Source organism: Meriones unguiculatus, chromosome 14, assembly GCF_030254825.1.
Source record: "Meriones unguiculatus strain TT.TT164.6M chromosome 14, Bangor_MerUng_6.1, whole genome shotgun sequence".
Lineage (NCBI taxonomy): Eukaryota > Metazoa > Chordata > Mammalia > Rodentia > Muridae > Meriones > Meriones unguiculatus.
The window spans coordinates 44,206,700-44,217,333 of record NC_083361.1 but is presented as its reverse complement, the minus strand read 5'-3'; the positions used below and the strand labels follow the sequence as shown (position 1 = coordinate 44,217,333).

The 10,634-nt window shown below is 40.9% G+C and overlaps 1 pseudogene; it reads right to left on the bottom strand.

Annotated features, from left to right (window-relative positions):
* Positions 1 to 2,583: 2,583 nt before the first annotated feature.
* LOC110566639 (ATP synthase F(0) complex subunit C2, mitochondrial-like) lies at positions 2,584 to 10,173 on the bottom strand (annotated as a pseudogene).
* Between the last annotated feature and the right edge of the window lie 461 nt (positions 10,174 to 10,634).

Genomic DNA, 10,634 nt, shown 5'->3' with positions numbered 1-10,634 from the left:
CTCCTAATCCTGGCCTCCCTCCCTCTTCTCCTACCATGCCTCTCTCCCAGTCCACTGATAGGAGAGGTCCTACTCCCCTTCCATCTGACTCTAGCCTATCAGGTCTCATCAGGACTGGTTGCATTGTCTTCCTCTGTGGCCTGGTAAGGTTGCTCCCTCTGTCTCCCCCCCCCCCCCAAGGGGGACAGATCAAAGACCCAGCCATGAGTTCATGTCAGAGATAGTCCCTGTTCCCCTTACTAGGGAAATCACTTGGAGACTGAACTGCCATGGGCTACATCTGTGCAGGTGTTCTAGGTTATCTCCATGCATGGTCCTTGGTTGGAGTATCAGTCTCAGAAAAGACCCCTGTGCTCAGATTTTTTTGGTTCTATTGGTCTCCTTGTGGACCTCCTGTTCCTTCCAGGTCTTTCATCTCTGCCTTCTTTCATAAGATTCCCTGCACTCTGCCCAAAGTTTAGCTATGAGTCTCAGCATCTGCTTTAATACCCTGCTGGTTATTAAAGAGCTTTTCAGAGGACCTCTGTGGTAGGCTTCTGTCCTGTTCCCAGGTTTTTCCATTTTCCGATGTCTATCCTGTTTGCCTTTCTGAATGAAGATGGAGCACCTTATCCAGGGTCTTCCTTCTTGCTTAGCTTCTTTAGGTGTATAGATTTTAGTATGATTATCCTATATTATATATATTATATTATATTTCTAATATCCACTTATAATTGAGTATATACCTTGTGTGTCTTTCTGCTTCTGGAATACCTCACTCAGAATAATCTTTTCTAGTTCCTACCATTTACCTGAAAATTTCATGATTTCCTTGTTTTTAATTGTTGAGTAGTATTCCATTGTGTGAATGTAACACAATTTCTGTATCCATTCCTTAACTGAGGCTTGTTTCCAGATTATGGCAATTACCAATAAAGCTGCTACAAACATGGTTGAGCAAATGTCCTTTTTGTATACTTGAGCATCTTTTGGATATATGACTAGAAGTGGTATAGCTGGATCTTGAGGAAGTGCTATTCCTAATCATCTGAGAAAACACCAGATTGATTTCCAAAGTAGTTATACAAGTTTATAGTCCAACCAGCAATGGAGGAGAGTTCCCATTTTTCCACATCCTCTCCAGCATGTGTTGTCACATGAAACACTAAACCTGTTAGAAGAAAAAGTGGGGAAGAACCTTGAACTCATTGGAACAGGAGACAACTTCCTGAATAGAACACCAACAGCACAAGCTCTAAGAACAACAATTAATAAATGGGACCTCATGAAACTGAAAAGCTTCTGTAAAGCAAAGAACACCGTTATCAGAACAAAACAACAGCCTACAGATTGGGAAAGGATCTTCACCAACCCTATATCTGACAGAGGGCTAATATCCAGAATATATAAAGAACTCAAGAAGTTAAAGAGGGACAAATAAAGTAATCCAATTAAAAAATGGGGTGCAGAGCTAAACAGAAAATTCTCAATAGAGGAATATAGAATGGCAGAGAAAAACTTAAAGAAACGCTCAACATCCTTATCATCAGCCACATGCAAATTAAAACCACCCTGAGATTCCATCTTACAGCAATCAGAATGGCTAAGATCAAAAACTCATGTGGCCGGCTCTTTGATCACCTCTCCCTGGTGAGGTGGCTTAACTAGGCCACAGAGAAAGATGATTCAGCCAGCACTGATGAGATCTGATAGGCTAGGGAGGACCTCTCCTACCAGTGGACTAGGGAAGGGACATAGAGAAGAGGGAGGTAGGGTGGGCCTGAGGGAGGGGGCTACAGCCAGGATACAAAGTGAATAAATTGTAACAAATATTAAATCAATAAAAATAAATGACGCTCCAATACTGTCATACAGTTTTGTTAAGAATGTTTATTTTGTTTGTAATTGTGATATTTTAAAACTATCTTATAGTATGCTGAATAGCTAAATAATTGATAATTCCACTGTCATTTAGAAAATGATTTCTCAAAAATTATTCATCATTCTCAAATTAATCATATTTATAAAAACAAAGTATTTTCAAGAAAATAATAATTATTAACATTTTTGATCCACAGTTAAGGTATCATTACGCATTGCCATCTCTATAATGAGTCACTGGAGGTCCATCTGCTAGGCTACCATGCACTGTCAAGCCCAGAAATAAACTGAGGTCATGGTCTCTCTCAGGCGTACTGATTTTCATTTAGAGACTGGTTAGGGTGTAACAGGACACACAGTTGTCCCTCCCTCACCAACACAGGCACCCCAACACTGCAGAGTACAGGGAAACTATTGTTAAATAATTGGTGCCAGTGCTTACCTGGCTTAATGAAATGTTCAAGAAGCAAGTTCTTGGATAATCAAGGCAATTTTGCAAATTTGTGATGACCATGTTTTTCGGGAGAATGGGCTGCAGGACAATTATGAACAGGCACATACTGCTCCTTAATTCCTTTTTTTTTCTTATTAATACAGTATTTATTTGTTTTCGCTATCAAACCCAGAGCCAGGCACTTCCCCGAGACTTCCTGGTGAAGTTCAGGGCGAGAAGCTCACAGGACACAAAAGTGCTGAGGGAGGCGGAAGTGGGTGACAGCTGCCTCACATGGCAAAGAGGATGAGAAAGGCCACCATTAGGCGAAAGAGCCCTATGGCCCCTGAGAGGGCAAAGCCCAGCATCGCGTAGGAGAAGAGCGGTTGTTTCAAGGAAGGGCTCCTGGCATAGCCAGTGATGAGGCTCCCCCAAACAGTCCCAATCCCAGCCCCAGAGCCTGCCACCCCCACTGTAGCAGCCCTGGTCCCAATGAACTTGGCGGCTGTGTCAATGTCCCTTGAAACCGTGGCGGTTTGGAAGCTGCGGCTATAGATGAGTGAGGTCAGAAGCCGCTGGACTGCCAAGCTGCTCTGTCCTCATTTGTTGGCATCTGTAGTCGCTTCAGCTGCACTGCAGAGAGGGGACCGGCAAGCTTCCTGTCTGTATCGCCCATGGCAGAGGGGCATAACTTTCGCTAACTGACATAAAGTGGAGGAGATGTGAACATCGATTCAAAACGAACACAAGAAAGAACTATACAGCTTCTCACTACAAGTATTTGCTTCCATGGAGTGCAATTGCTGTAAGTTACATATTTTCTATGATATATATATTTAATTTGTTTCAGGAATATGAAACAATTTTTTTTTCTCATTTCACTTTCTTTTCATTATTCCTTTTTTTTGAGAGTAAAATATATTTACATTGTTACTAAACTCTATTATAAGTTTATAAAGCCAGTTGTTTTGGTAGACTAAACAAAAATAACAATAAAATAGTTTTAAATATAATCTTGGAGCCTTCAGATACCATGTCTTTTTAATTTTTTTAATTAATTACACTTTATTTACTTTGTATCCTCCCTGTAGTTCCCTCCCTCCTCTCCCAGATATCATGTCTTATGAGATCTTTGTTCGGTAATGATGAAAGAGAATTTTTTTTAACATAAGATTTTTTAAATTTTTGTTAATTACAGTTTATTCACTTTGCATCCTGCCTGTAGCTCCCTCCCTCCTCCCCTCCCAACCCCACCTCTCCTCCCTTCTTCTCCACACATGCCCCTCCCCAAGTCCACTGATAGGGGAAGTCTTCATCTCCTTCCTCTGATCCTACTCTAGCAGGTCTCATCAGGACTAGCTGCATTGTTTTCCTCTGTGGCCTGGTAAGGCTGCTCCACCCTCAGGGGGAGGTGATCAGCGAGCAGGCCAATCAGTTCATATCGGAGACAGTCCCTGTTCCCATTACTAGGGTACCCCCTTGGAGATTGAACTGCCATGGGTTACATCTGTGCAGGGGTTCTAGGTTATCTTCATGAATGGTCTTCGGTTGGAGTATCCATCTCAGAAAAGACCCCTGTTCCCAGATTTTTTGGTTCTGTTGGTCTCCTTGTGGAGCTCCTGTCTTCCTCCAGGTCATGAAAGAGAATTTTAAGCTCTGAAAATCAAGTGAATATTTTGTGACAACAGAAAAGTGAGAAACAGCATTATTCATAAAAGATGAATTTTCCTTGGAGGTTTGGAATCTTTGTAGACATAAAATTTAATAGTAAAATATAATGAAGTTTTCAAAATCATCACATGACATTTGTTAATCTTCACTTATCTCTTCATTCTCAGAACTTTATGTAAAGATTCTCAGCTTGTCATCCAACAAAGTTAAAATCTTCAAATTGATTCATAGACATGTTTATTACATCTGAATGTTCAATATTCCACCTCTCAACTGTGGGTGATCCATTGGCTATGTTTTAGACCATGAACTCTTTGTACTTCATAAGTTTTATCAACGTTGGCCTCCAAATTATTTTTTTTAATGATAAATCTCCTAAAAGTCTATTCTTTTTTAAAATTTATTTATTGTTTTTACTAATTACAGTCTACCCACTTTGTATCCAAGCTGTCGCCCCCTCTCTAGTGCCCTCCCAATCCCACCCTCCCTCCCTCATCTCTTCCTCATGCCCCTTCTTAAGTCCACTGATAGGGGAAGTCCTCCTATTCTTAAACCTTTTACTTTTTTTATTCTCTCATGTATTACACCACGACTGCAATTTCCCATCCCTTCCCTCCCCCTAGTCTGTCTGCTCTACCTTCCTTCTCTACCCAGATTCACATCCCTTCTCCTCCCCCAAGAAAAGAGCAAACCTCTCAAGACATCAACTAAACACCACATAACAAGTTACAATAAGACCAGGCATATACCGTCATATCACAGTTGGATGAGGCAACCCGGAAGGAAGAGAAGGGTCCCACAAGCAGGCGAAAGAGTCAGAGACAACCTCTGTTCCCACTGTTAGGAATACTATACAATACCATGCTACTCAGCCAGAACATATATGCAGAGGACCTAGGTCATACCCCTACAGGCTCCCTGATCTTGGTGAGACCACATGTGTGCCGGTCAGTTGATTCTGTGGACCGTGTTCTCATGGTGTGTCCCTGACCCTTCTGGTTTCTTTTTTCCTTCGACTTCTCTTCTTCCTCTGAAGCACTCCCTGAGCTATGCCTAATGTTAGGCTGTGGGATTATTCATTTGCTTCCATTAGTTGCTGGGTGAAGTCTCTCTGGTCTTTCTGATGATGTTTCTGCTAGGCTCCGGTCCCACAACACTCTGTAGGCAGGACAAGTGTAGGTCAAAAGTTTTGTGGCTGGGCTGGTGGTCCAATTTCTTCCATTCCTGGTTACAGAAGATGGCCAGTTTAGGCTCCTTGTTCCCCATTACTAGTCTTTGCTAGGGTTAGTTTAGTAGATTCCAGTGCATTAAGTCTCTTCACTACTGAAGTGTCCCCAGTTGCAGTACTTTAACCCAGTATTTTCTCCCTCCCCCACGCCTGATTCCTCCTGGTTCCAACCCCATCTGTGGCACCAGTCCACCAGAGAAACGTATTATTTTATTTCTCCTTCCCTGAAAGATCCTTGAGGCCTCCTTGTTATTTAGCCTTTGTGAGTCTGTGCATTATAGCATGATTGTCTTTTACTTTGCAGCTAATATCCACTTATAAGACAAACATACCATGTTTGTCTTTCTGGGTTTGGGTTACCTCATGCAGGATATTTTTCTAGTTCCATCCATTTGCCTGAAAATTTCATGACACTGTTTTTAACAGCTGAGTAATACTCCATTGTGTAAATTTACCACGTTTTCTTTACACATTCTTTGGTTAAGGGACATCTAGGTTACCAGTTTTGGCTATTATGAATAAAGCTGCTGTGAAAATAGTTAAGCAAGTATTTTTGTAGTAGGATGGAGCATCCTTTGGGTATATGCCCAGGAGTGTTATAGGTGAGTCTTGAGGTAGAGTGATTCCCAGTGTTCTGAGTAATCGCCATATTGATTTCCAAAGTGGCTGTATAAGTTCGCACTCACAACAGCAATAGTTCACCTTGCTCTACATCCTTGTCACCATGATCTGTCACTTGTGTGTGTGTGTGTGTGTGTGTGTACTTTGACAGCTTCCTTTCAAATTTGTGTTCCCTTGATTTCCTTTAGTTGTTTTATTGCTCTAGCTAGAACTTCAAGTACTATGTTGAACATGCTGAGTGTGGTCAGCCTTGTTTTGTCTCTGATTTTAGTGGAATTGCTTTGAGTTTCTCTCCATTTAATTTGATGTTGGCTGTTGGGTTGCTGCATGTTGCTTTTATTATGTTCATATATGTTCCTTGTATATCTGATCTCTCCAAGACTTTTGCCATGAAAGGGTTTTGGACTTTGTCAAAGGCTTTTTCAGCATCTAGTAAGATTATCATGTTTTTCTATTTCTCTCTGTTTATATGGTAGATTAAATTGATGGATTTTCATATATTGAACCATCCCTGCATCTCTTTGATGAAGCCTACTTGATCATGGCAGATAATGTTTTTAATGTGTTCTTGGATTTGGTTTGTGAGTACATTATTGAGTATTTTTGCATATATGTTCATAATTCATAATGAAAATTGGCCTGAAATTCTCTTTCTTTGTTGAATCTTTGTGTGATTTAGGTACTAGGGTGACTGGTGGGCTTCCTATCTGTCATTCTGGCAACCAGTTATGATATCTAGTCCAGCAGGGTGTCTCTGCCTGAGCTCCCCTATCTGGGTTTCTGGCTTGCTTGGCCTGCACCCATTCTTCAAACTGTTGTGGTCTGCAGTTCTTCTGACTGGCGTGGCCCGCACCTGTTCTTCTCATTGGCATGGCCTGCTCCTGGGCAGCAGAAGTCCACCTGAGTTGTAGCTTGGGGCAGAGTACCAGGAGGGGACAGCAGTGGGTAAGGACAGAGGAGGCAGTGAAATGGGTCTTTGGGAACCGAATCCAGGAAGTAGGGTAGTTCATCTGGAAGGTGGGTTGCTCACCTGTTCTTCTGGCTGGCATGGCCAGAAGGAACTGGTTTTTGGGTTTGAAATTAGGGAGTGGAAAAAAAAAATTAGGGAGTGGGGTCATATCAGCTGGCCAGTGGGTCATTCACCTGTTCTTCTGACAGATGTGGTCTGCATCTGGGCAGCGGAGTCCACCTGAGGTAGGGCCGGGGTCACAGCTGTGGGAGGGATGGTGTTGAGGTGAGACAAGGTTTGGGGGTATTGGAATGGATCTTTGGGAACCAAATCTAGGAAGTGGGGCAGTTCAACTGGGAGGGGGGTCACTCACTCACCTCTTCTTCTGACTCTTCTCAGATCTTGATGCTTGTTAGTATTTATTGGCTTTTACTGTGATGTTCTGTTTGAAGTAATGTTTGGATATTTAGTAATGTCATCACACTTACAATAAGAATCAAAAAAGAATAAGTAACATGTCTGTGTGTGTGTGTGTGTGTGTGTGTGTGTGTGTGTGTTATATGTGCCCGTGTGTGTACAGGTACAGCACACATAAAGACAAGATAAGGACGTTGGCTGCCCCGCTATGTCACTCTGCATCAAATCCTTCTGAATCTGGAGCTAGACTGGTCCACAGGCCTCAGTGGTCCTTCTGTGTCCACCCTCCATTGCTATACAGGTGCACATGGCCACGCACAGCTTGGATTTTGCAGCTATGTACTTAGGTCTTCTTGCTAATTTGTCAAACTTTCTTTCCCACTGAGACATTCTATAAACATATAAACAAGTAACATTTAAAAAATAATAAAAAATAGAGTCTTCTCTCATACAATATATCCCAACCACAAAGATAATATTTTCACTTGTTCATATAGGATAAAAATAACCTCACTAGAGAAATGCAAAAAGCAGATTTTATAGATATAAAAGAGGCAAATTGTGATGCCTGCAGTCACTTTGAAGTTCTCATTTAATTCAAAGCCTAGACTCCCTTTTTAGGCTCTTTCCTATTCGTAGAAAGGTTTTGCAAAGATGGCTTTAGGAGCGTAGAAGGGTAGATACTTTCACAGAGTGAAAGGTACAGATATTTTAAACCTGGTTACTATGGAGGACATGGACATAGCCCTGTGCTACCATCCGCCAAGTTCTGTTGTATCCCACTGGTGTATTGTATCACTGCCAGCAGGACGGAGCTCGTTTTGTCTTTCTTTAGTTGCTGTTCCTGTGATGCTAAAACCATGTTTTCCAGCATGCATCCCACAGCTGTATCAGACCTTCTCAGCATCTCAGTACTTCATGGCTTTCTCTTCAACACAAAAGGGCTCTTAGGGGTGAAATGAATTTATCATATGTTCATTTTTATGGGTAGGATCTTTTAGATTTGTTATTCTAAGGATGTTGAGCACAGCAGACAATAGGAGAGCGTGTGCACCAATAACCCCAGGTCTCTCAATAGATGCTATAAGATAAGGAAGCACACTAGAAACACATCTTTATGTGTCAGATTTCTCATATGCAAATTCTTTTCCTCTGTTCCTCACAATTTTCTGTCTCTTCCATTTTCCCTCCTACCTGATTGGTTCTTGCCTTAGCCAGTTTCTGGTGTTCTTTGTTAATGTTTATTCCACAATTTGTCACTCATGTAGATACTGATATAGAGAGAACTTTCAAACTTTAAGAACTATGCAACTGGATAAACAATACTGTGATTTCAACATTTTTATATTTCTGAGAATTAAAAATTTTGGAAGTTGACATTTAATTGCATGTCTTTTTTTATTTTGTATTAATAATCTGCATCTTTCAAAGGTAATGGGTTACTTTAGCTTAAAAAATGAAGCATTTAAACATAAAAAACACTAGCATTTTATGCCATTTTTTTGTCAATTGAATATTTAAGATATATTCATCCTGTTTGCCTTTCTGAATGAGAATTGATCCTCTTACTCAGGGTGTTCCTTCTTGCTTAGCTTCTTTTGGTGTACAGATTTTAGTATGTTTATCTTATATTTCTAATATCTACTTATAAGTGAGTATATACCATGTGTGTCTTTCTGCTTCTGGAATACCTCACTCAGGATGATCAGAATGTTCTCACCATTTGCCTGCAAATTTCATGATTTCCTTGTTTTTAATTGCTGAGTAATATTCCATTGTGTAAATATACCACAATTTCTGTATCCATTCCTCAGTTGAGGGACATCTGGGTTGTTTCCAGATTCTGGCTATCACTAATAAAGCTGCTATGAACATGGGTGAGGGATGGACATCAGAAGAGGGAGAAAACAGGGAACAGGACAAGAGCCTACCACAGAGGGCCTCTGAAAGACTACCCAGCAGGGTATTAAAGCAGATACTGAGACTCATAGCTAAACTTTGGGCAGAGTGCAGGGAATCTTATGAAAGAAGAGGGAGATGAAAAGACCTGGAGGGGACGAGAGCTCCACAAGGAGAGCAACATAGCCAAAAAATCTGGACACAGGGGTCTTTTCTGAGACTGATACTCCAACCAAGGACCATGCATGGAGATAACCTAGAACCCCTGCACAGTTGTAGCCCATGAAAGCTCATTGTCCAAGTGGTTTCCCTAGTAAGGAAGACAGGGGCTGTCTCTGACATGAACTCAGTGGCTGCCTCTTTGATCACCTCCCCTTGAGGAAGGTGGCGGGAGCAGCCTTGCCAGGCCACAAAGGAAGACAATGTAGCAAGTCCTGATGAGACCTGATAGGTTAGGGTCAGATGGAAGGGGAGGAGGACTGCCCCTATTAGTGGACTGGGGGAGGGGCATGGGAGAGGATAAGGAAGGGGGCTACAGCTGGGATACAAAATGAATAAATTGTAATTAATAAATAATAAATAAAAATAAATAAATATGTTCATGTTTGTTTTGGCAGCAGATAAACAAAAATTCTTTATTTTTTCAAAAGCAATTTTTTAATTATTTGAAAACTTTATACATGCATATCTAAATATGTTATCTAAATATAACATCCATTCCAACTCCTTCCCCAAGCCTGCTCAGATTCACACCCACTTCTATATTCCCTTCCAAATTTGTGACTTCTTTTTCAATATGCAAAGATGACTTTCTGGGAACAGTTTGTGCTTCCCATATACTTATAAGCCCATATACTTATATGGGGCCATCTACCAGAGAGTGGCTGACGTATCATACAGAAAACTGACTCTTCTACCCCTGGGAAAAACCATAAACTGGTAGTAGCTTCAGCCCAGGGTGGGGTTCATGAGCCTCTCTTCTACATCACAATAGAATGTTACCTGACTTGAGTTTTGCAGTTTTTGAGTTCACAAAATTAAGAATGCAGGAAACATAGTCTACACAATGGTCTTTGTGATAAACAAGCTACAAAGAAACAAATGCAGAATTTAAGACAAAATAGAAATCAACCCTTTGTTTTTTCATATTTATGGAGCTGCAAAGGTCTGTTTGTATATTTTTCCATTTTAATCATAGTGGTCTTACAATAAGAACAGGGAGAGCCCTGAAAGATAATAGCCATGATGTTAATATGCATAGCAACTTTACTGTGTATTACCCTTAAGCTACTGAAATGTGTTGGGGTCTGTGGTCCTGCTGTACTGACATATATCTGATTTTATCTATCTCCACTGAAATTGTTGTAGGTATGGTAATATTTTATATAGTAGAGCATTAAGAAAAGCAGAGTTCAAGAAAATCAGTTAACTGAATAAGACAGCACAACAACTAGATTTCATATTCACATCTTTTATATTCGAATTATCTGGTACTATTACATGTAAAGCATAGATTGGACATCTGCCACAAATGTCCTCCAGTTCCAAGTCCTTTC